General features: G+C 42.8%; 1 protein-coding gene across 3 annotated transcripts in view; it reads left to right on the top strand.

Moving 5' to 3' along the window:
• The window catches only part of LOC127618490 (synaptotagmin-2-like), a 120,172-nt gene that overhangs the window by 38,789 nt on the left and 58,536 nt on the right, over nt 1-22,847 (top strand). For 2 of the 3 annotated variants that reach the window (XM_052090969.1, XM_052090967.1), the window contains exon 1: nt 15,796-16,020. The exons of the other annotated variant lie outside the window; for it this stretch is intronic. The gene's annotated coding sequence lies outside the window, so the exon portion shown is untranslated. Of the gene's footprint in view, nt 1-15,795; nt 16,021-22,847 lie in introns of those variants that run through there. 3 annotated transcript variants of the gene reach the window in all.

Genomic DNA, 22,847 nt, shown 5'->3' with positions numbered 1-22,847 from the left:
CTCCACCAGCTGCGAGAGTACGGCCCCCAGCCCTCTGTCTGAAGCGTCCGTCTGTAATAAAAAGGGGAGAGAGAAGTCAGGTGCATGCAAAAGCAGCCCCCCACAAAGTGCAGCTTTAATCTGCGTAAACGCCTGTTGGCACTGCTCTGACCATTGGACCGGATCTGGAGCCCCCTTTTTAGTGAGGTCAGTCAGCGGGCTGGTGACGTCCGAATAATTAGGCACAAATCTTCTGTAATAGCCAGCCAGCCCCAGGAACTGCCTCACCCCCTTTTTGGTCTTAGGTCTAGGGCAAGTCGCAATCGCCGCGGTCTTGTCAATTTGGGGACGCACCTGGCCATGACCCAAGTGGAACCCCAGATACCGTACCTCCACACGCCCAACCACGCACTTCTTGGGGTTTGCTGTGAGCCCGCCACGCCGCAGCGATCTCAGGACGGCCCTCAGATGTTGCATGTGCCGCTGCCAATCATTGCTATAAATGATAATGTCATCTAAATAGGCAGCGGCGTACGCGGTGTGCGGTCTGAGGATCCGATCCATGAGTCGCTGAAACGTGGCTGGTGCCCCAAACAAACCGAAAGGAAGCGTCACAAATTGGTGTAATCCAAACGGCGTGGTGAAGGCGGTTTTCTCACGGGACATTGGTGTCAAGGGGATCTGCCAATAACCCTTTGTTAAATCCAAGGTCGAATAAAATCGAAGCAGTACCTAACCGATCGAGCAGTTCATCAACACGGGGCATTGGGTACGCGTCAAATTTAGACACCGCGTTGACTTTTCTGTAATCCACACAGAATCGAACAGACCCATCACTCTTGGGGACAAGAACAACCGGGCTGGACCAATCACTGTGGGATTCCTCTATTACGCCCATATCCAGCATGGCCTTTAATTCTTCCCGGACTATTTTCTTTCTATGTTCGGGTAGGCGATAGAGCGGCAACGCACCACCGCGCCCGGCTCGGTCTCGATGTGGTGCTGTATGAGGTTTGTGCGGCCCGGTAGAGGGGAGAATACATCTGCAAATTCCCTTTGTAATTCCGAAACCTCTGTGAGCTGCCGCGGTGAGAGTTGGTCCCCACAAGTAACCGGAGTGTCGAGATTGTAATTTTTATTTATCTCCGGTCCGAGCTCCGCCCTCTCGGAACTACCGTGGCTAACGTCACAGAGGCCGCCTCCTCCCTCCACAATTTCAGGAGGTTGAGGTGATAAATTTGACGCGCGCCCCTCTATCGGTACGTTTAACCTCATAATCGAGATCCCCACTGCGTCGTGTGACCTCAAAGGGTCCTTGCCACCTGGCGAGTAATTTAGAGCTTGATGTTGGGAGTAATACGAGTACCTTGTCTCCCGGTGCAAATTCCCTTAGCCGAGCACCCCTGTCATACAGCCGGCGTTGGCGTTCTTGAGCTTGGAGCAAATTTTCCTGTGTTAGCCGCCCCAGTGTGTGGAGTTTTGCTCTAAGATCAAGAACGAACTGAATTTCATTTTTACTATTAGAAGGTCCCTCCTCCCATGCTTCGCGGATGACGTCAAGGACACCGCGGGGGCGTCGCCCGTACAGCAGCTCAAACGGGGAGAACCCGGTGGAGGCTTGCAGGACCTCTCGTACTGCAAATAACAGGGGTCTAGCCACTTATCCCAATTCCTAAGCGTCATCGTGTACGCAATTTACGAATCATGTTCTTGAGCGTTTTATTAAATCGTTCCACTAGGCCATCTGTCTGAGGATGGTAAACGCTAGTGCTGAATCGATTTGATGCCCAAGAGCTCGTAAAGTTCGCGCAGTGTCCGTGACATAAAAGTCGTGCCTTGATCGGGTGAGGATTTCCTTGGGAATCCCCACCGGAGATTATCTTGAAGAGTGCCCCTGCAACACTACGTGCGGAGATGTTGCTCAGAGGCACTGCTTCCGGATATCGCGTCGCGTAATCCACTAGGACTAACACGAAGCGATGTCCGCGTGCTGACCGTTCTAATGGCCCGACGAGGTCCATTCCAATTCTTTCGAAGGGGACCTCAATCAACGGTAGAGGGCGCAATGGCGCTTTTGGGGTGGCCGGTGGGTTTACCAACTGACATTCACGGCACGCCGCACACCACCTGCGGACGTCACTGCCAATGCCCGGCCAATAGAAACGGGCTATTAGACGGAGAAGTGTTTTCCGTTCCCCTAGGTGACCGGCCATGGGATTATGGTGAGCCGCCTGGAAAACCATTTCCCGGCGGCTCCGTGGAATCAATAATTGGGTTACTTCCTCCTTTGTTTGGGCGTCCTGCGTCACCCTGTATAACCGATCTTTAATAAGTGAAAAATACGGGTATGAAACGGCGACACCCGGCCGGAGATGTTGACCATCGATTACTCTCACTTGGTCAAAGGCGTGCTTAAGGGTTTCATCCCGCGACTGCTCCAAGGGAAGTCCCCTCCGAGAATTCCCGGAGAGGAGGAGCGTCCACCTCGCCCCTTCCCACGTCACTCGGAGCAGCAGAGGACGGCCCTGGCTCCGCCTCCCCCGCCAAAGCATCGCACATCACACACCCCTTTACTTTCACGCAGGACCCATCCGCACAAACTCCCTCCAATAATTTTCTAAAATTTGGCCAATCAGTCCCCAAAATTAGCGGATGGGTGAGGCGGGAACTAACCGCTGCCTCTACACTATGTCTTTCTCCCCAGAATTTGATCGCCAGCGTCACCACAGGATATTTGTGAACATCCCCGTGCACACACCTTACCCTCACCAGTTTAGCTGAGCCCAAAGCCCCGGGTTGAACCAAGCGTTGGTGGATGGTGGTCTGGTTACAGCCGGTATCCAACAAAGCTTGGTATGTACCCCTGGATTCTTACCGAATCTGCACGCTCCAGCCCGATCGGGGCAGCCTGCGGAACATCGGAGACCCGCACCACTGCCCCTATTTCCATCAGCGGACACTGATCCCGGAAGTGGTCCGGTCTCCGCACCTCCAGCAGACCGGCCCAGGCGCTGCGGCCGCACCCGTGCTGGCGGGTGCCCCCACCTGAGGAGGAGAGCGGCTGAAGGATGGGGAAGGGCTTGGCGGGTGTTCCCAAGGCCGGGAGCTGGGCGCAAACGCTCAGCGCCTGCGGGGCAGGAACGGACCCTGGGGAGAGAGCAGAGCGAGAGGGAAGAGGGAGGGAAAAAACAGGGGAAGACACAGGGGAAGGGGAGACAGACAGAGAGGGCTCATCCGCCCTGGGAATCGCCGCCATGTGGTCCTCCGCGAGTTGGACGGCTTCCTCCAGCGACGCCGGGCGGTGGCACTGGACCCACTCGGCCGTCTTCCGGGCAGACGCTGAACAAACTGCTCCAGTACCACCTGGTCGATTAGTTCCTCGACGCCGTGGTCCGCGCGAGCAGCCACCTCCGACAGGCATCACGGAGCCGCTGAGCTTAACGCAAACGGGCGGTCGGACTTATCGAGCTTCAGGGCCCGGAAGAGCTGGCGACTTTCCTCCGGGCTCCGACCAACCCGTTGCAGGATGGCTTTCCTCAGGTCGTGGTAGGCCAGGAGGCTTGTTGCCGGCAGTTGTTGGGCCGCGAGTTGTGCTTCCCGGACAGAAGAGGGACTAGACGGGCTGCCCACTGGTCTTGGGGCCACCCCAAATTTCCGCCGTCGCTCGAATAGGTCGACAAACGCTTCTGGGTCATCTGCCGGCCCCATCTTCTGCAACGCGGGTGGGGGCAACGTGGCGCGGGTGTCCGGGGTCGCGGCTGCGGCTGGAGCGGCCTCCTGGCTGAGGAGGCTCCGGATGGCGAGCCGGTCCTCTGCTTGAGCCCGCATGATCTCAAAGAAGCGACGATCCTGGTCTTGCCGGAGCTCAAGCAGGGATTGTTGGTGGCTCTGATGGAGTGTAGCGAGGGACTGGAGGACTTCCGCCAGCTGGGAGGACTCTATGGGGCGATTCTGTTCCATCCTTTGGAGGACCTGTGTTCCTAATAATTGTTCCCAGGTTTCGGCACCAGTGTAAGGCTGTCTATACAAGGATGACAGGAAGCCAGACTTCAAGATATGGTAAGCCTTTTTAATTTCCCCTGTTTGTGCCAACAGTATTCACAGTTTTTCACAATAATTTTCAGTCTCTTTATGTTCGAACGCTGAGTTCGTAGTCCGTTTCTGACTCCCTCTGTTCTGTGGCTGCTGGCTTTTTAACCGCTCTCCTCGCTCTACTGCAATTAGAGACAGGTGTTAGACATAATTTAGCCCAGGTGTGAGCGCCCTTACCGCTTTTCTCTCCCGGACGGGCGCTTGACCACGCCCCCGCTGCCACAGTGCTTGATCTATGTTTTCTTGCAAACTAATGGGTTAATGTTTCAGACTTTGCATACTATGGTTAACCGAAATCATATGTGTGGCATATTTGGTCTCTATAACTTGGTATTTTGAAGATCGAAATGACTGTGTACATGATATGTCGATAACAACAACATATTAGTATTACAAGTATATTTCCTAGTTTTCTTTCTTGCACATGCAATGAGAAATGTGAGAACAAAGAGCAATAAACCAAATTCCCGCCTGGAACCCAAACCCTTCTCACTGGTCGAGCCAATGAGAGGTGGGACATGTTTTCTAAGGGTATAAAACTACTGCACCCACTTCCTTCCCTCTCTACTCTTAGCCCTCTCTCTTGTCTCTTATCTCTTGCTTTCTGGTTCTCTGAGCCTTGTGCTCTCTTACTCTCTTGGGCCTTCCGGAGAAGTCCTAATGAAGATGATGCTGAACTAGAAGGCCCCCAAGGACTCCCAAGCGTGCGCCAGGCTACGGCCTTGTCTTTCCATTCACCAAGATCCTCTGACTCTCACTGGTTCTCTCTCATCAAGACAACATCATCAAAGATCAACTGGAGCCTCAACAAATTGCATCAGGACAGTTTAATTCAAATGGGACATGCAAGTATCAAACTTAGTCTCATTATTTGATACATTAAGTATCCTCACCCCTTTCTAAAAGGGCGTGTCAGAACTAATATGATGGTTTGCTCAGGCTGTTGATCTGCTGAACTTCAAACAATGCTATAACTTCTTGCCTTCCTGTATTCTGCTTCAGCCCTCTTTCCCTTGGTAAACTGTATGAATGTATGTATATGTATGTTAGAGTAGTTTAAATGTTTAGTCTAGTTAATAAAGTCTTGTTCATGTCACATGTAAAGTTGTCTGTGTCTCAAGCTCATATCTAAAGTCACTAATCATAGATTTTGACTACTTGCTCTTAATACTTAGTAAGAAAGACATTTCCCATGCCCCGAAATGTACCTTTCTATTAATTAATTAATTAATTAATAAACAATATTGAGTGTTCACGGGATGAACCGAGTATTTGGTTGTAATGTTAATGTAGCTACATCAAGTTAACCCGATTAACTGATCCAAATATTCATAATCGATTATAACAAGTTATGATTGATTATTAATATTTCATAGAGCTGATTCGCTACCTAATGGTGGAAGAATGTAGAGCTGATTCGCTACAAATCCATAAACGAGTTAAACATTTTACGAAAATTCTCCTTTTGGAAATGTTAGTTAATTTAAACTATGCCACTGACTATGTCATAGTCAGTGGCATAGTTAAATATAGAGGGGATTCATCACATAAATATAGAGGGGATTCATCTTTAATCATTTATTTCAGACTCTAAGGAGGCAGTGTGTGTGAGGTTGAAGATTCAGCCTTATGAAGAAATGATCTCACTTATTTTAAAGTTAAACCAGATCATGAAGTTAATGAGGAGTATGAATAGCGTTAAAGATAACACAGGTGTAAAGAGCGATAAAACTAAGAATATGTTTGAGAAAAGCAAATAGGGTCAATTTTGATTCCACATTGACTTTTACAACCATATATGAAATGGCTTAATGAGCACAGTTTTATTTTCTTGTGTTTGTTTGGGCGGCACATACAGTATCATATAAGTTGTCCATTTTTTAATGTACAGTAGGCTTTATTTTCATCAAAGCCATTAATCATGATTTGCTAATTTCTATTAAGTTGCAGGTGGTATTAGGGGAAGAACAGTCTTAATTTAGAGAGCATCTGATTGGACAAAAATCAGTGTAGTGCATTAAAAGTCATCAATGTTTTTGGTACATTTACCCAGAAGAGAAAGACTGTAAAAATTTTAAATGTCTTTTATCTTCTATAGGTTTGCCAAATTTTGTCAACTTTTAGGAGTATCAGATTGCTTTAAAAGCTAATAGACAGGAATTAAAAGTCACAAAACTCCAGATTCCTTCTCTTTAGAGAAATAATCTACATTATTAGCAGCCTAAATATTTGAAACATTCCACGTGGGGCATTATCAATACAGTGCTCATTGGGTTATATGCAAAAGCATAGAGTACAGGTAAGTATTTGAGATTCATCAAAAAGAGTTGTTCCACCCCTTCCCCTTTATATATAAAGAAACAGGTACACATTGATTTATTTAAATTGATTGATTTGAATAATTTAAAACATTATATCAGGGGTTCCCAAACTTTTCCATGACAAGGCCCCCCAAATACCACTAGGTTCTGGCCAAGGCCCCCCTTTTCCATGATGTGTTATTAAACCCATCGACAATACTACGGCAAATGTAGAAATAAATAAATAAAACATTTAGGTGAACATCCATTAACCTTTATTGGTGTTGTAATAATAACATTTGTATGTCAGATCTTCATATATGGTCATTTCAACATCTTCAAATCTGGTACAGTAATTTCAACATTCAACATTCAAGTATCTTTGCGTGTCAGTGAATGGAAAAAGAGAGAGATCTTAACGAGAGGGTGTGTGTGTGTGTGTGTGTGTGTGTGTGTGTGTGTGTGTGTGTGTGTGTGTGTGTGTGTGTGTAGAGAGAGTGAGAGAGAGAATATCAATGGGAGGGCTGGGCCTGGTTGCAACATTCAACAATCTATCTGTGTGTGTGTGTGTGTGTGTGTGTGTGTGTGTGTGTGTGTGTGTGTGTGTGTGTGTGTGTGTGTAGAGAGAGAGAGAGAGAGAAAAGAAGAAGAGAGAGCATATCAATGGGAAGGCTGGGCCTGGTGGCAACATTGAAGGCATATCAATGGGAAGACAACATTGTGTGTGTGTGTGTGTGTGTGTGTGGAGTGAGTGAGTGAGTGAGTGAGTGAGTGAGTGAGTGAGTGAGTGTGTGTGTGTGTGTGTGTGTGTGAGTGAGTGTGAGAGAGAGCATATCAATGGGAAGGCTGGGCCTGGTGGCAACATTCAACAACATTGTGTGTGAGTGAGTGAGTGAGTGTGTGTGTGTGAGTGTGTGTGAGTGAGTGAGTGTGTGTGTGTGTGTGTGTGTGTGTGTGAGTGAGTGAGTGTGAGAGAGAGCATATCAATGGAAGGCTGGGCCTGGTGGCAACATTCAACAACATTGTGTGTGAGTGAGTGAGTGAGTGAGTGAGTGAGTGAGTGTGTGTGAGTGTGTGAGTGAGTGAGTGTGTGTGAGTGTGTGAGTGAGTGAGTGAGTGAGTGAGTGAGTGAGTGAGTGAGTGAGTGTGAGAGAGAGCATATCAATGGGAAGGCTGGGCCTGGTGGCAACATTCAACAACATTGTGTGTGAGTGAGTGAGTGAGTGTGTGTGTGTGTGTGTGAGTGAGTGAGTGAGTGTGTGTGAGTGTTAGTGAGGTGTGTGTGTGTGTGTGTGTGTGTGTGTGTGTGTGTGTGAGTGAGTGTGAGAGAGAGCATATCAATGGAAGGCTGGGCCTGGTGGCAACATTCAACAACATTGTGTGTGAGTGAGTGAGTGAGTGAGTGAGTGAGTGTGTGTGAGTGTGAGTGAGTGAGTGAGTGTGTGTGTGTGTGTGTGTGTGTGTGTGTGTGAGTGAGTGTGAGAGAGAGCATATCAATGGGAAGGCTGGGCCTGGTGGCAACATTCAACAACATTGTGTGTGAGTGAGTGAGTGAGTGAGTGAGTGAGTGAGTGTGAGAGAGAGCATATCAATGGAAGGCTGGGCCTGGTGGCAACATTCAACAACATTGTGTGTGAGTGAGTGAGTGAGTGAGTGAGTGAGTGTGTGTGAGTGTGAGTGAGTGAGTGAGTGTGTGTGTGTGTGTGTGTGTGTGTGTGTGTGTGTGTGTGAGTGAGTGTGAGAGAGAGCATATCAATGGAAGGCTGGACCTGGTGGCAACATTCAACAACATTGTGTGTGAGTGAGTGAGTGAGTGAGTGTGTGTGTGTGAGAGAGAGCATATTAATGGGATGGGTGGGCCTGGTGGCTCCTACACAGTTTGTCAAGCCTGGGCTTTATGTCTGTCAGTGCAACACGCATGTCACTCTCCACATTTAGACGTGCTCTGTGTTGTGTTTTAATTACTTTTAAAGTTGAAAAACCAGACTCACACAAATAAGTGGTTGCAAAAGGAAGAAGGCATTTCAGAGCACTCTCGGCTAGGATGGGAAAGTCATTTCTTACATACATCCAGTAGTTAGAGAGGGAAAGAGCCTCAAATTCATTTTTAAATCCCATGAAGTAGTCATCTCAATCAGCTCCTCCTGTGATTTTAAGTCCAGACAAGAGCCTACATCAGGGGCAAATGGGTTCCTTACCCAGTTTAGATGGGTGCTGTCAAGGTCAGGGAAATAGTCTCTGAAATATCCCTGGAGGTGCTCCAGGTGGGATTGTATCAGTGGAGAAATGGTGTCCAACTCGCCACCAGATGACAGCAGCTCTTGGTGTAATAGTGGGAACATTTCTGTAATTCCCTCCTTGAGCTTGTTTGACCACAGCGTAATCTTCAGGGAAAAAGCACGCACTTTGTCTTGCATATGCACTATGTATGTGTCACGCCCTTGCATATATGCAATATATGCCATATATGCAAGTTTGAGAATCCAGGCTGCATTTGTAAAACGGTCAGCCAGCTGATGTTTCTCAGACAAGAGAAACTCTGCGACCTCCCTCCGCAATCAAAATAAAATTTCCTCAACTAACATTTCTTGGGAAATGAATCTGATGTACACAAGCAACTCGGCAGCGTTAGCCACATCCGTACTCTCATCTAGCTGCAGTGTAAAATATTTGCTAGCTCTCACCTGGTCCAACAGTTGAGCAGACACATCCTCAGCCATGTCTCCAATACGTCTGCTCACAGTGTTATCAGAGTGTGGTACAGCGTCAATTTTCTTGGCAGCATCCTCACCCAGTAGCTCTTTAACAATGTCTTTGGTAGCTGGTAGTATCAAATCCTCCCCAATTGTGTGCGACTTTTTAGCTCGCGCAATGTGAAAGGAAGCCAAAAACGATGCCCTCAATGCTCTCTCAGGGACAGTAGCTTGCCGCATGAATGTTGCTGACTGCCTGGTCAAATGTTCTTCCTTTCTTTTAAAAAAGTCGACTGGTTTTTCGGCCTCTGCTGGATGCTTCTGGTTCAGGTGACGTTGAAGTTTAGATGGTTTTAAGCATTCGTTGGAGAGGATCTCGAAGCAGAGAACGCATTTGGGGCACTCATGTCCATTCTTCTGCGTAACACAGGTAAATCCACACTTTATGTATGCTGCCTCATACCTACAAGTCTTACTCGGCCAGGAGTTCGTTTTCTTATTTTTTTTATCTGAGGTTTCGATAGCTGGCTCGTCAGGTTTTTTCCTTTTTAAAAATCTATCCATTTTGATAGAGCTAGCCAGCTAACTAAATAAATAGCTGAATAGCTGAATTGGCAGTTGTTACCAAGGCTACACTGACAGATTACATGTGGTGTACTAGCCATTCAGAAATATTAGCATTAAAAGTTTAATGTTTAGATACGCGACAAATTATTATAATGCTATTTCATAACAATACTCATAATAATATAAATATTTTTATATATATTTTTAATATTTTAAAAATATTTATAAAATGTATAAAAAAAAAAAAAAAATTTTCCTTCCAACTTGCCGCGGCCCCCACTTTGAAAACCACTGAATTATATGGTTTCCCTCCAAAATAATATGTCTTTCCCCATTAATGTAAATAATCAAGTACTGAGCTTGTAACTCATGTTTGGTGCACATATTGACAGTGTGCAATGGCCAAATGATCCAGCTCTCTTTGAAAACTCAATGGAGAAATGGAAAAGGCCATCTCTATCTCTTCTACTTAGAGTGATTGAGATGTTATTGATTTAATTTTCATCAGCTCTGAAGGAGGCAGCCACACTTAAGAGAGGTGTGTAATTTGTTGTGACACATAATAAATCTCCAGCTGTTTGACTCTGGGGGGGCCTGAATGAATTCCCAGTGGACCAACAGGTAATAGAGTAAGATCAAGTTATGTACCTTTGAGTGCCATCCCAGTGCTACTGTATAAACCAGGTGTGCATTAACTATTACATCAGCACTGAATACCAGGAAACATCATTTCAATCCTAGAACTGTCTGCATCTCATTGCTATCGTTTTATTTTTTGTTTCGAAGACTGATAAGAGTTTGAGCACTTCAGAATTTCCATTATTTGCAAAAAATGCTTTTGCATTGATTTGGAGGTTGATGTGTTTGAATGATGCACCAAGACTGTGGTGTATTCATATCGGCAGAGATGGGGAGAAACCCTGTGAACTGCTCCTGTCAGGACTCAGAGACGCATTACTAGTGGCCAAGCCAATCAGTCTTTCGATATTTGGCTATTTTAAGATTATCAGCACTGGCTGAAACATATGCCTTGTTTGCTAACTAACAGAATTGGTCATTTAGCCAAGTGTCTGTTCAAAACAACTGACATAGTTATCAATGGATAGTTCACATTTTGTTTTCAAATATTTGTAAGTACATTTTGAGTACAAATTTCTTTCAATAAGTGTTCATAAAATTAAGAACTTTTGTGTATATCTTATTTGCCATTATTAACGTCTAGGTTACGTATGTAACCTCCGTTCCCCAATGGAGGGAACGAGACGTTGTGTCAGAGAAGCGACAATAGGGGTCTCACTTGAATGCCAAAATATGCCTCTGACTTATGAAAAAAGGCCAACGAGAAGTTTGCAGACTGTATTTGCATGCCCCGCCCCCGGACATACGGGTATTTAAGCGGGCAAATACGATGAGTTCATTCAGGATTTTTCTGAGGAAAAATGGTCCGGCCAAAACAGTGGCTCAGCTCAGCGACGTGGCAGGGAGGACACAAGGTCTCGTTCCCTCCATCGGGGAACGGAGGTTACATACGTAACCTAGACGTTCCCCTTCTGTTGCTCTCTCGACGTTGTGTCGGAGAAGCGACACTAGGGGTCCCACTTAAATCATGCCATGCGCTGAGCCGTGTACGTGAACTGCTGATACAGAAGCGGGCAGGTATTCTCACGTGCAAACGCGACCAGCTGTATCAGACTGCATGTACCCTTCCCCAATGCCCCATAAAGTCAACAGAATCCTTCTGGTTACCCTGATGAGGGGAACAAGGTGATGCTTGCCAAACTGGGAATGGGCCAAGCCTGGCTGGGCCTCTTTTCTCGCTATGTTTCTGGTATAGAGTAATCACGGCTGGGGCCCTTACATGCATCAAGGGCAGGGGGTCTTACCCAGTTTCCTATTATTTCAGGGGGAAAAGACCCTGCGGAGACCACACCTACCCTGCAGGGGAGGTAACGGTGGTTAATACATCACATGGCCACTTAGGTCCTATGTGGAAAAAATTATGCGGTGGTAGAACCAGCCTCAAAGGGGGGGGGGGGGGGTTGCTACAGCACGGCGACTGAAGGCAGCTGGGAATGCCTAAGGGAGACACGGGAGTCCACTCGCAAGGGGACAGTACCACAGAAAATACACACAGGGGGAGTCCGCGTAGGAGTCTTTGACCTGTGGAGCACCTATTCCAGTACAGGGTAGATTATGTACCCGCAGTGGATTGGGTCGGCGAGTTCCTCCGCTGAACTGTGGACCCATGAGGGCTATGGAGGAATCATCCAGGGATCCAAGAGATGGGGTCTTGGCATGTTCGCTGTGTACTGCGGAAAAATGGACACCCGCGAAGGGGTGCGGGAGCCTGGCAAACTGAATTGCGTAACCGAGTCGAATGGTCTGGTCCATTTAGCATGACGGGTTGGGCAGTGACAGCCACGCCTCCAAACTCCGCGCTAGGGGCACCAAGGGGACGAGTATTTTGGGCATACCCAGCGGTGCTTCGCAGCAGGGCGGAGCAGGTAATGTGGCATCGGGAGGCAAGGGTGCATCCCGAGGCTTTGGTGCTGAGAAAAAACTGAAAGCACTTACCTTGCTCCGCGTGCCCAGCAGGGGGCGGGTTCGTGACTGAGGAGGAGGTCCGATGTTGGCGTCCTCTGGACTCGTCTGAATCGGCCGGCCGGGGAACAGTCGTGGGGCTGAGGGCGGAGGTACCACGTTCAGGGACTGTTGAGATCTGGAAGCAAAGTGCCGTGAGCAACGTTGCCATGGTCATGCTCTCGAAGTGAGAGCATGAACCATCCACAAATGCAGCCTCGGTGTGATCGCTGCCCAGACACACGAGACAACGCCTGTGGCCGTCTGAAGCAAGAAGGAGAAAGCCGCTGTTATGTGCCGTCAATCCAACAGCATGCAGAGCATCAGAGGAAAAGGCAGGAACTGGTGTGTGTGACTCGCAGCAGACTGCATGCACTACCATCGGCTCCTCAGAAATTTTCTGAATGAACTCATCGTATTTGCCCGCTTAAATACCTGTATGTCCGGGGGCGGGGTATGCAAATACTGTCTGCCAACTTCTCATTGGCCTTTTTTCACAAGTCAGAGGCATATTTCAGTGCTCAAGAGAGACCCCTATTGTCGCTTCTCCGACACAACGTCGAGAGAGCGACAGAAGGGGAAGTTTATTTATATATAACCTGCCCTCAAGGTATCAACATTGACAACCCTTATTACATGGCTCTGTGGAGTAATTGATTCCTATTGGTCAATCATGGCATTCTGCACTGCAAATTTGTTGTATAATGACCACTAAAAATGTAAGTTTGACATTTGTACCTTGTAATCATTCTCTTAAACTGTGATAACTGAATGCATCTTGTATCTCTCGTATTATATTGAATTTGGAAACAGCAGTTTGACATTTCTTAAGCTAAACTCAGTCTGTGCTTACAGAAGTTCAAAGCAGTGCCCCCAGTGGTTGAAGCAGAAAGTGTTTTGAACATAAGGGCACGTGTGAGCTCCAGTTTCCAGTTGAAATGCCCACAGAAGGGCACCAAAAGCAAGTTGTAAATTGAGTTTTTAGCTGCAATGGATGCAATACATTAAACAGGAATGCATATTTTATTATTTTATAAACCCAGATGCAAACCCCAAACTTAACCATTAGCGGATTAAAAATTTTATCTGAGAAGGTAAATGGAAGCTCTGAATCACAGATGTGGCTCATTAAGTGAACGAGATTATTCCTGGTTTAAACACAGGATGAGATCCTGGGTCCCCCATGCTGCTAACGCATTGCACTTCAGGTTGATCTACAGGAGAAAGTAAGCACAATTGCAATATGCAAATGATGCAATAATGTCTAAAGGGAAATTGTTAGGCATGTCATAAAATATTGATATATATTTTTTATCCATTATAATACATTTTATTGATACGTTTTTGAGGCATTAATATTGGCCTTTCGTTTGATGTAGTCTGGCGTAATAGATTTGGGAGACCATAAGAGGGTGATATAACATTTATTGAAGCCGATTACAGATAGTGCAAGGCACAAGTTGTATCACATTACACAGGACTCGTCAATGCAGCAGGAAGCAGTTGTGAATCTAGTCACTATGCACAAAAGTTACAGAGGTTTTTGTACTTTTGTACTTGTACTTTGGTTTTTGTAAGAATGAACAAAGTGACGTTGATGAGTTTGCAGTTTAGTGTATGAAACTGGTGTAGCTGCAAACTGAACAATGCAATTCTCTGTATGTAGCCTTGAATATGTTTCATTGAAGCTGTCAAACAACAAAACATTTAGCCAACTTGTAACTGAAAGTACATTGTGTAGGCTATATGAATGATAACTATACACAGTATATCTTCCGGTGATGGCTGAAGTAAATAATCTTTGTCCTTTGATAATGATATGGGTGAAATTTGTTGGAAATATCCGAGTTGAACTCGAAATGTTGAGCGTTGGTGCCGATGTGTGCATACTTTTTAAAGAAAATCATTGTTTAGAATTTTAGAATACCTCATGTTGTCCACTAGAATTATTTGGTGTGTGACCCCCTTTAAGTTTTCCTGCCGCTCACACTTTAACAAAGTTGCGTTGAAAAATATGTTTGAAGAGAGAAAAACTATTGTGCAGCCCAATTTATATCAGAAAAAATGCTGATATACATATATCGATAATAATTTTAAACGTTTTATGATTATCAATGCGTGAAAAAGGCATCAATCTCAAGCCTAAATATGGTGCTTGTCAGTAACTTGACATGATGGGGCCTTTGTGATCATGTTGGAAAGTTCATATTCCCTGAAATCGAACCCACTAAGCAGAATTACTGACAAGTACCGGCAATTTTTACATCAATCTGACATATACACGTTTCCCTCTAGCGCTACTGATAATGTGTTGTTTAAGCAAACTTAAAGACACAGGTTCTGGTCCTATGGAAACCAGGAGATAATCACATTCACATCAGGAAAAGGGAGGTTGCATTTTCACTTTAATATACAATTTTTACTCCACTGATGTTTAGGGTTTTGGTTTGGACTAGAGTGTATGGTTAATAAATAATACATTTTGCATTCCTCTTGACTGTATTTACATCATTTACAACAAAAACTGCAGCTCCCTTTTGGCACCACTGGGTATTTCAACTCAAAAATACTTCCAGTTTCAGCCACAGGGGGTCAGTGGTTCGAATTTCAGTAAGCACAGACTGATTTCGGCAGTAAAACTTTTGATCAACTGTTGCCGAATTTACCGTGTGATCAGTCTGCTTCTTTTTGCCTGGGTCCTGATCACGCTGTCAGTAATGACCAGCTGACTGTACATTATTCCTTACACCTAGCCCGATCTCTGTGGCACTTTTTCTCACTTTCACTGCCCAAGTCCAACATTCTATTTGGTAAGATACAGCGGAAGTTGATTACATTAGAATAAGTGTGTAATTGTAGGTGGCTCTGTAATACACGGCTTGAAAGAGTAAATGTGTTTCAATATCTTATAGCAGTGTGAGAGTAATAGAGTGAAAAATATGTGTTTTTAAAGACTAAATCTGCCATAGAACCAGTGATTTATGTGAAAGTTGTTGTAGTACCTCTAGTGTTAATTTCACCAGGAAACTGCTGAGAAGCATAGAAAGCGTCACAAAAATTTGTTATAGTAACGTTCATTCTGTGAAACTAGGTTCCCTCTTTGTCTCCCATTCTCTCTCGTTCTATTGTAACATACTGTGAGCAGCAAAACCTCAATGCTATACAGCCCCTCTTTTTAAAAATGTATCCAACCACTCCATTTCCCTTTATTTTTCTGTCCAGAAACCTATTCAATACTGTATTTTACATTCTCACGAGGTGAATTTTTGCAACAAAAAAAAAAGAACAAGAAAAAAAGATAATGACCCAAGCTGATAACCCCAAAGTGCAAAAAATAAATAAATAAATAAAGAGGAAAAAGAAACCGGGATGTTTGCAGAGCTGTGTGAGCAGCATCTCCAATCAGGCAGCTTAGGAAGAGGATGGAATAGGGACAGTGGGGGAAGGAAAAGAGAGAGAGAGAGAAAGAAAGGGTGTGTGTATTTTGATGGGGGGGATTTCTCTGTTGGAGAGAGAGAAAGTGACAGAGAGAGAGAGAGAGAGAGAGAGAGAGAGAGAGAGAGAGCACATAAGGAGGGGAGGGGAGAGGAATATGTGTGTGTGTGTGTGTGTGTGTGTGTGTGTGTGTGTGTGTGTGTAGTGCTGCAGTAACGAGTGGCGAGGGGGGATGACTGCAGTTTCTCGGGCTGATGGAAGAGAGCGAGCAGAAGACGCTTGCACACCGCTGAAACGTTAACCCCTAAGTGCCTCGCTGGTGTATGGCCCAGACGTTCATTGAGGATTAGGACATAGGAGAACACTGCAGTCAGGTGTGTAGCTTTTGAATGTGCTTTTTCTCAAATGTGTTGCAAAATGGGGTGATCTGGATGCATAAAGGGGAGCCGCGCTGTCCTGGGTGATGAAAAGATTGTTCACTAGATGGTTATGACTTAATCGTGCAGAGGCAAGCCCATTATACAGTGGCCTCTTGGAATAGTAGAGGACTGTAGTGTGATTCATACTGTGTGCTTAGAACTGCTTTTTTCTTGTGTAACTCTTCGGAAGCACCTTTAAGTGGTCATTTGTCTTTAATCTGTGGAAAAGTGGAAGCTGGGGTCTCTAAAGTAGAGTCGGTGAGAGCTAGTGTTGTTTTAATATGTTCAGATCAGCTTTATGGGGGAATACTGCAGCAGTGCTTGGAGATTTCGGTCCCAACAGATGTTGCCGTTATATGCTGATCTCAGGTCAGCCCTCTTTCACACCTCATAGAGGCTGGAGTTACAGTTTGGTCGTGGGTAGCTGGTCCCGGAGCAGTGTGTAAGGGCAATGTCAAGCATGAGCTGTCGACGGGTGTTAACTGTGCCTGTGCATGGTTCAGTTTGCTTCTTGTGGAGTTTCCAGAGGTCGGTCCCGTTGACAGATGCTGTATTTCCCCGGAGGGTGTGAAGGGATCGACACCCTCCACTGCATCGCCGAACAGTGGCAAGACAATATGCTGCCTCTCTGGTTCTGCAGCTGTAAGAACGGACCGCAGAGGGATAGACCACAAACAATGGAGGGCATTAAAATAGGTCTGCGGTACAGAAAAGAGGGGGAACTGGATGCCTGCTTTCTACAGGCTTTAAAATGCATGTTATCACTGGTTTCAAACCTCCTTTTTTTTTTAATAAACTCTTTATAAATAAAACTTGACTATTTTATGTGGTATTTTATTTAGTTCACAAATTTGAAAACCTGAAAAATACTTAATATTGAAATGTAGGTGTTTATCTAGAAAACACTTCACAGTTTACCCAAAAAATTCCACGTTATCGCATGTAAAGATAACACTTTATTAATGTTCTATTATTAAGGGTTTATACAGGGGTTCAATAATGAGTAATAAGTCATTTACAGTTGCATTATAGATCACTGAGTTTATAACAACAATTAGAACATCATGCATAAAAAGGGTTATTTTCATACCTGACAAATAGTAAGATATTTTACCTCACATGTTATAAATGCTTAATAACACTTTTCAACATCAGTAATATATGAAAATGTACCTTAAATTAAAGTGGACATAGATTGCATTAATTCATTAATAAAAAAAGAAACATGACAGCACATTAGAATTAATATAAACAGTGGACTGTAACAAAATGACATAATCCCTACTTTTATTCTCAATATAATAGTCTATCTTTGCTACATTTTGACATAAATCTTGAATTAGGCCATTCTATGTTTTTGATAATATAATTAAGAATAAGTGTAGATTTTTTTATACATATAATTATTATAACATGTTAGTTAAAATGCTCCTTATTTAACAAATATTGCATGAAAGTTGCTATTTTTATTAATGTTGTAATGACTGCATATCAATTATTTATAATTCATTTTTAATAGTTATTAATGAACCCCTTTATAAAACTGAACTATGGGAACATTATTATAAAGTGTTACCAATGTAATCTACACAGCATCTACACTGAAAAAAGTGGAAACATGCATTTATTCATTTACATATTTGGCAGACGCTTTTATCCAAAGTGACTTACAGAGCCCTTACTACAGGGACAATCCCCCGGAGCAACCTGGAGTTAAGTGCCTTGCTCAAGGACACAATGGTGGTGGCTGTGGGGATGGAACCAACAACTTCTGCTTAGGATCCTGTATATATATATATATATATATATATATATATATATATATATATATATATATATATATATATATATATATGTTAGACTAGTAGATGTTCAAGCTAGGAGTCAAATGGACCTGACACGGCATACTGGAATGAAAGGGGAACTTCCTTGGATACTCGGCAGCTCTCTCTCTCTCTCTCTCTCTCTCTCTCTCTCTCTTTCTCTGTGGAAAGCAATTTTTTTCCTCGCTCACTTGGGATTCTCCTGCAGTAGATGGGGGATCACAAGAAAGGACAATCTCAAGGACGAATGCTATGTCATCAGGGCTTCAGACCTGAGCTGGAATACAGTAGGGGAGACCGGGGTTGGATGGCTTCAGGGGTTGGTTAATTTAATTTCTGGTCATTTTGAAATTATTTTCACAGTGTAGAATCTACAGTGGTAAGAAAAAGTTTGGAAATGGACCCTGTGGAATGGCCATACAATGTGATCTCATCTTCATCAAAGTCTCAAATATAGACAATGTGCTTAAGCTAAAAACACACTAAAAATTATAATCTTTCATGTATTTATTGATTACATCCCATTAAACATTCACAGTGCTGTGGAAAAAGTGAACTCTTGGAAAAGTGAACTCTTGGATTTAATAACTGGTCGGTTCTCCTTTTGCCGCAATAACCTCAAACAAGCATTCTGTTAGCTGTGGATTAGACCTGCACAATGATCAGAAGGAATTCTGGACCATTCTTCCTTACAGAACTGCTTCAGCTCAGTCATATTCTTAGAATATCTGGTGTGAACAGCTCTCTTGAGGTTATTCCACAGTATCTCTATTGGGTTAATATCTGGGCTCTGACTGGGCCTCTCCAAAAGGTGAATTTTGGTTTTTTTAAGCACTTTCCAGCTTTATTGAAAGCAACAATTATTGATCGTAGGTCTTCAGAATAAGAATCAGAATTAGATTTATTGCCAAGTATGCTTCCACATAAAATATATACGTTTTTTGTGACAGAAGCTTCCAGTGCACAAACAATACAACAACAAGACATAAAAAATAAGTTATAGAAATATACAATAAAACTAAATAAATAATAAGAATAAATATACATATATTATGTACAAATACAAATCTGTTATATACAGTGCAAGGGAATGTAATGCAGAAGAGGTAGGATATCTTAAATAATATAATTGACTAGGTTGTGTAATGCATGAAAATATAGTATAAATGTAACTGTTCGTGAGATGAGATTTCTTCAATATATTCATTATAGTTAATAGCAGGGCCGTAACTGCAATATGCATTGAGGGGGATAAGCCCCAATCCAATAATCAGATATCTTTGTTGCTGTTCTGCAGCAGTCCATTATGTGCTGCTATATAATCGTAAATATGTTGTTCCAGGGATAACATAACGTTTAAAAATAGTCAAATTTTTAGCATGCTCATTAGTCTAACAATGCTCGTTAATGTCATTTGAGATAGCCAATCAAATTGATGAAAGTGGCACTCAAGTTTAAGTCGCTAAGCAGGGACCTTGTGGACTATCCCTGTGCCGCACATCAGCAAGCAGTTCAGGTTAAGAGTTTTTGTGTCATGTGAGATGTAAATATCTAACTAAATATGCAACATTTGACCACTATTTTATTATTAAAATGGTGTACCAACCAAAGAAATTTCCAAGGGTGCAAACAATTTCCATTTTGCGAAATTCTGCATTTTGAATTCAAAATATATATTATGTACAGTACATAATTTGTATTTGAGTATCTTAATGTTTGTTCCACAAGAAATATTCAAAAAAGTATTAAAATGTGTGCCAACCAATCTAACCTACAGTGTGGCAGTGAGAACATCTTTACAATGGAGAATTTTAAGCTGCTTTTAAAGCTGTTTTTTAAACTCTCTGGACAAACCTTATTAATTAATGGTTCAAGACATTGAAGCTGTTGGATTGCTTTTGCTTTTTTTAAAGCATTTTGTGTTTGCTTTGTGTACACTTTTATGTATGTGAGAGACATGGAATAACATACTGAAGCATTGTGGTTTGTGAAGCTTTTTACCCACCATCCATACCCATCCATTCCCACCATTCAAGACATCTACATGGCCGTTACCAGTAGGGCACCACTGCCCAGTAAGCAGCAAACCAATTATTAGTTTTATAGAAGTAGAATAACTACTGTATAAAGCATGGCTAGTTTCATTTATCATCATGGTCACTAGTTCCCATCTGGTCTCAGATCACAGTCATGCGTTATGAATTGTATTTGATAAGACACGGGTAATGGTCAGTTTTACACTGGATCATAACTGTTATTGGCAGGATATTATTTACTTGACCTTAGGCAACTGAGAAAGAGAGGTCAATTCAGACCGAAAATTACATGGGGATACCCCTCTTTTCCTCTTTATGATGAAGGATGCCTATTTTATTTCAGGCTCTAGGTCAGTAGTTTGGGAAGAACATTAGGCCTCAATTAGACTACAGTACCATAAAATAGTAATTGTTCGTAATATTTAAACCAAAATATTTATTTCTGTTCCAAAAATTTTCTTTTAGAACAAAAAATATGTTATTTAAATAATATCCAAGCTTCTTATTTTCCATATGATATTAACCAGTGGCTGTCAAGCTCCAAAAAAAAAAAAGAAAGAAAAAAACAATTACAATAAATATAGCCTAAAAGTTGTGCTTATAACTTGTGTGTTATATCAAAGTCTTTCTAGCGAGTCAGTCCACTGACGGACATCTTTGGAACACTCTCAGTAGACTATTCCCAGTCATTCCAGTGCAGCTCATATCTACTTCAGTGGGAAAAGACCTAAATCTCCTAAATGGTTGGTCAAGATTATGATCAAAAAACATATTTCAAATCAGCAGTAAAATCTGACAACAAAGGTATCATAAATTATGCTTCTTTACCTCAGATTATGCTAAAACAATTCAATTTTCTCGGCTTGTATAGTTAATGCGTGTTGTCGAGTTGATTGACAGATGATGTGTGTATCAAAAAGGTGATTGACTCTTTTACCTGTAAGGCGGGACTTCCTTTCTACATCCATTGACTGTTGGCTCCCATTGAGCATTCCAAATGTGTCCTAATCATTTTAATAGAAGTGGCCCATTTCTACTAAATAATCTCTGGTTATATTGCCAGTCTTCTAAAGCCATACTACAGCTTTGCATGAGGAATTAACTAAAATGTAAGCTATTATTTACTGAAAATGATTGATTTTATATGTATTTATTTCAAGCCTCAGGTCAGGTGGAACTTAATTTCTGTGCTACTAACACAGAGACCCAAAATTGTTTAGAGAGAAATGATCATATCTGTAAAAAACTAACACGTTTTGTTTAAGTGTGCCACTAAAAATAGGGCGTGGTTGTCTTTTTCTCTGCCATGGTGCAGTGATTAATTGCTTTCTAAAAAACACAGCTTAATTAAAGAGCCATAGGGGTGCCCAATAAACTGAAAGATACAATTCGTAATTAATGAGACAGAGCAGTTTTACCCCTCAGTTTTACACTGAAGCAAAAACAAGCCTGTGAAACATGTGGAAAGAGTCCACCCAGAGCTATATTGGAAGAGTTACGTAAAGGCATTTGTTGTACAATAGCACAACAGAGATTTGTTTGAATAGAAGTCCTAAATGGATTTGGGTTTATTAATTGTGACAGTTCAACAAATCAACAGATCTGAGATGCAATTTCACATAGTTGATTGTTTAAGAGATTGTTGGATGTGTGGGAAACTTTCTCCCTCATCTCAGTGAGCTCAAACAGAGGGCTTTCCAGTGGAAATGTTTAGCCATCATGTAATGACCAAGAACAAGATATGTTTCTGATATGGATAGAGAAGAATGCTCAGTCAGTCCATATCCACAAAAACCTCTCGTACTATGTGTTGTCTTGCCAGGGCAGTTATTAATCAAAACTTAATTGTCATGCAGTTCTCATCCCAGTTCGAACAATTCCATCACAGGTTTGGGAATCTTCAAATGTATACAATCACATAAATATATTTGATCTCCTAAACCAACCCATCTCTAAACCTATCCACTAATATAACATAAATATAACCAACCAACAATATAAAAGACATACAGTATCAAGCAGATACAAGTACAGTCACAATAACTTACCAAATGACTCATGCTGCATTTAAAGTAAACCAACAACTGTGCGTATTAACTTTTACACATATCCCTGGTACTATTGCTGTTTATTAATTTAGAAACTCTTATTTTTAACTTTTTATTTTTTAATTATTACTCACAACCTGCTATGTTGTTACATAAAAAAATACTCTAACACATAATTTGAAAAACAACACATTGAAAAGCTTTTAGTACAGACCTACCTACATTGACACTTATTTCAATGAGAATAACTTCCATGGTAGCTCACCCTATATAGTGTTGGACTTTGGACTCGGATTTCGAGCCTCAAGCCCAGCTAAGGATGCTCAAAGTGAAAGTGAAGCGAAAGTGCCATAGAAGCAACATGATGTGAATTAGTTGCTTAAGAAAATTTGCTTGTCATGTCGAATTTGCTTTTAAATTACTATCGGTTATGTTTAGGTGTTGGTTTATGGTGAGGATATCCATTTTGTTCCCCTCTTTTTGTAACAATTGCAGGAAGAAGTCAAGAGAGCAGGCTCTAAGTGCAGCTTACATTTGATAACAAAACGAGTCCAGAAACTAGTAAAAAACACAGGAACAAATCAAAACCAAAACTCGGGAACAGAACAAACATTGCACTCATGAAGGTAAACAGGAACAACAAAGACTGAGCAAAAACAAGGACATTATATACACTGGAGAAAACAAGGTACACAATATACAGCTGGGGGAAATCACGGCAGGAACCAGGAAAGTAAACACAAAACTTCGAAAGCAAAGTCACTTAACTCCTAATGACCTCTGGTGGCTGCTAGGTCAAAAGTCTCAGGTGTTACATAGCCTCCTTTTAAAGGTGCGTACACACTGCCAGCGACATCGCGCGCGACAGCGACTCA

Source organism: Xyrauchen texanus, chromosome 25, assembly GCF_025860055.1.
Source record: "Xyrauchen texanus isolate HMW12.3.18 chromosome 25, RBS_HiC_50CHRs, whole genome shotgun sequence".
Taxonomy (NCBI): domain Eukaryota; kingdom Metazoa; phylum Chordata; class Actinopteri; order Cypriniformes; family Catostomidae; genus Xyrauchen; species Xyrauchen texanus.
Note: the sequence above shows the minus strand (reverse complement) of the source record. Positions and strands in the feature narration are given on the sequence as shown.